Here is a 4,296-nt window from a genome sequence, read left to right on the forward strand (position 1 = left end):
CTTGTCTTAATTAACTTGGACTACCGGATCTTTGCAATGCACATGTTTTGACCAAGTGTCACAATGGGGTACCTCCATGCCGCCTGTACAAAGGTCTAAGGAGAAAGCTCGCATTTTGGATTTCTCGCTTTTGATTATTCTCAACTTAGACATCCATACCGGGACAACATGGACAACAGATAATGGACTCCTCTTTAATGCATAAGCATGTGGCAACAATTATTATTCTCATATGAGATTGAGGATATATGTCCAAGACTGAAACTTCCACCATGAATCATGGCTTTAGTTAGCGGCCCAAAGTTCTTCTCTAACAATATGCATGCTCCAACCATGAAGGTGGTAGATCTCTCTTGCTTCGGACAAGACGGACATGCATAGCAACTCACATGATATCCAACAAAGAATAGTTGATGGCGTCCCCGAAACATGGTTATCGCTCAACAAGCAACTTAATAAGAGATAAAGTGCATAAGTACATATTCAATACTACAATAGTTTTTAAGCTATTTGTCCCATGAGCTATATATTGCAAAGGTGAATGATGGAATTTTAAAGGTAGCACTCAAGCAATTTACTTTGGAATGGCGGATAAATACCATATAGTAGGTAGGTATGGTGGACACAAATGGCATAGTGGTTGGCTCAAGGATTTTGGATGCATGAGAAGTATTCCCTCTCGATACAAGGTTTAGGCTAGCAAGGTTATTTGAAACAAACACAAGGATGAACGGTACAGCAAAACTCACATAAAAGACATATGGTAAACATTATAAGACTCCATACCGTCTTCCTTGTTGTTCAAAACTCAATACTAGATGTTATCTAGACTCTAGAGAAACCAAATATGCAAACCAAATTAGCAAGCTCTAAGTACTTCTTCATTAATGGGTGCAAAGTATATGATGCAAGAGCTTAAACATGAGCACAACAATTGCCAAGTATCAAATTATCCAAGACATTTTAGAGTTACTACATGTAGCATTTTCCAATTCCAACCATATAACAATTTAACGAAGAAGAACTTCGCCATGAATATTATGAGTAGAGCCTAAGGACATATTTGTCCATATGCAACAGCGGAGCGTGTCTCTCTCCCATAAAGTGAATGCTAGGATCCATTTTATTCAAACAAAACAAAAAACAAAAACAAACCGACGCTCCAAGCAAAGTGCATAAGATGTGGCCGAATAAAAATATAGTTTCGGGGGAGGAACTCCGATAATGTTGTCGATGAAGAAGGGGATGCCTTGGGCATCCCCAAGCTTAGACGCTTGAGTCTTCTTAATATATGCAGGGGTGAACCACCGGGGCATCCCCAAGCTTAGAGCTTTCACTCTCCTTGATCATATTGCATCATACTCCTCTCTTGACCCTTGAAAACTTCCTCCACACCAAACTCGAAACAACTCATTAGAGGGTTAGTGCATAATAAAAATTCACATGTTCAGAGGTGACACAATCATTCTTAACACTTCTGGACATTGCATAAAGCTACTTGGACATTAGTGGATCAAAGAAATTCATCCAACATAGCAAAAGAGGCAATGCGAAATAAAAGACAGAATCTGTCAAAACAGAACAGTCCGTAAAGATGGATTTTATTAGGCCACAAGACTTGCTCAAACGAAAATGCTCAAATTGAATGAAAGTTGCGTACATATCTGAGGATCATGCTCGTAAATTGGCGTAATTTTCTGAGCTACCTACAGGGGGATAGACACAGATTCGTGACAGCAAAGAAATCTGGAACTGCGCAGTAATCCAAATCTAGTGCTTACTTTTCTATCAAAGACTTTACTTGGCACAACAAAACATAAAATTAAGATAAGGAGAGGTTGCTACAGTAGTAAAAAACTTCCAAGACACAAATATAAAACAAAAATACTGGAGTAAAAACATGGGTTGTCTCCCATAAGCGCTTTTCTTTAACGCCTTTCGGCTAGGCGCGAAAGTGTAACTCAAGTAACATCGAGAGATGAAGCATCAACATCATAATTTGTTCTAATAATAGAATCATAAGGTACCTTCATTCTCTTTCTAGGGAAGTGTTCCATACCTTTCTTGAGAGGAAATTGATATTTAATATTACCTTCCTTCATATCAATAGTAGCACCAACGGTTCGGAGAAAAGGTCTTCCCAATATAATGGGGCAAGATGCATTGCATTCAATATCCAAGACAACAAAATCAATGGGGACAAGGTTATTGTTAACCATAATATGAACATTATCAACTTTCCCCAAAGGTTTCTTTTTAGCATTATCAATGAGATTAACATCCAAATAACAATTTTTCAATGGTGGCAAGTCAAGCATATCATAGACTTTTTTAGGCATAACGAAATACTTGCACCAAGATCACATAAAGCATTACAATCAAAATCTTTGACTCTCATTTTAATGATGGGCTCCCAACCATCCTCTAGCTTTCTAGGAATAGAAGTTTCAAGTTTTAGTTTCTCTTCTCTAGCTTTTATGAGAGCATTTGTAATATGTTTTGTGAAAGCCAAATTTATAGCACTAGCATTGGGACTTTTAGCAAGTTTTTGTAAGAACTTTATAACTTCAGAGATATGGCAATCATCAAAATCTAAATCATTACAATCTAAAGCAATGGGATTATCATCCCCAAGGTTGGAAAAAATTTCAGCAGCTTTATCACAAGCGGTTTCGTAGCTTTAGCGGTTTCGAGTAATTTTGCGCGCTTTGCACTAGGAGTAGAAGCATTGCCAACACCAATTATTTTACCATTGATAGTAGGAGGTGCAGCAACATATGAAGAATCAACATTACTTGTGGTGGTAATAGTCCAAACTTTAGCTACATTTTCCTTTTTAGCTAGTTTTTCATTTTCTTCTCTATCCCACCTAGCTCGCAGTTCAGCCATTAATCTTATATTCTCATTAATTCTAACTTGGATGGCATTTGCTGTAGTAACAATTTTATTTTCAATATCCCTATTAGGCATAACTTTCGATTTCAAAAGATCAACATCGGAGGCAAGACTATCAACTCTAGAAACAAGAATATCAATTTTATTGAGCTTTTCCTCAACAGATTTGTTAAAGGCAGTTTGTGTACTAATAAATTCTTTAAGCATGGCTTCAAGTCCAGGGGGTGTATTCCTATTATTGTTGTAAGAATTCCCATAAGAATTAGCATAACCGTTACCATTATTATAAGGATATGGCCTATAGTTATTACTAGAATTGTTCCGATAAGCATTGTTGTTGAAATTATTATTTTTAATGAAGTTTACATCAACATGTTCTTCTTGGGCAACCAATGAAGCTAATGGAACATTATTAGGATCAACATTAGTCCTATCATTCGCAAGCATAGACATAATAGCATCAACTTTATCATTCAAGGAAGAGGATTCTTCAACAGAATTTACCTTCTTACCTTGTGGAGCTCTTTCCGTGTGCCATTCGGAGTAATTAACCATCATATTATCAAGAAGCTTTGTTGCTTCACCAAGAGTGATGGACATAAAGGTACCTCCAGCAGCTGAATCCAATAAATTCCGCGAAGAAAAATTTAGTCCCGCATAGAAGGTTTGGATGATCATCCAAGTAGTCGATCCATGGGTTGGGCAATTTTTAACCGGAGATTTCATTCTTTCCCAAGCTTGAGCAACATGTTCATTATCCAATTGTTTAAAATTCATTATGCTACTCCTCAAAGATATAATTTTAGCAGGGGGATAATATCTACCAATAAAAGCATCCTTGCATTTAGTCCATGAATCAATACTATTCTTAGGCGAGAGATAGCAACCAATCTTTAGCTCTTCCTCTTAATGAGAAAGGAAACAATTTTAATTTTATAATGTCACCATCTACATCTTTATATTTTTGCATTTCACATAGTTCAACAAAATTATTGAGATGGGCAGCAGCATCATCGGAACTAACACCGAGAAAATTGCTCTCTCATGACAAGATTAAGTAAAGCAGGTTTAATTTCAAAGAATTCTGCTGTAGTAGCAGGTGGAGCAATAGGTGTGCATAAGAAATCATTATTATTTGTGCTAGTGAAGTCACACAACTTAGTATTTTCAGGGTTGGCCATTTTAGCAATAGTAAATAAAGCAAACTAGATAAAGTAAATGCAAGTAAACTAATTTTTTTTGTGTTTTTGATATAGCAAACAAGATAGCAAATAAAGTAAAGCTAGCAACTAATTTTTTTGTGTTTTGATATAATGCAGCAAACAAAGTAGTAAATAAAATAAAGCAAGACAAAAACAAAGTAAAGAGATTGAGAAGTGGAGACTCCCCTTGCAGCGTGTC

The sequence above is a fragment of the Lolium rigidum genome, chromosome 2, assembly GCF_022539505.1.
Source record: "Lolium rigidum isolate FL_2022 chromosome 2, APGP_CSIRO_Lrig_0.1, whole genome shotgun sequence".
In the NCBI taxonomy this organism is placed as follows: Eukaryota; Viridiplantae; Streptophyta; class Magnoliopsida; order Poales; family Poaceae; genus Lolium; species Lolium rigidum.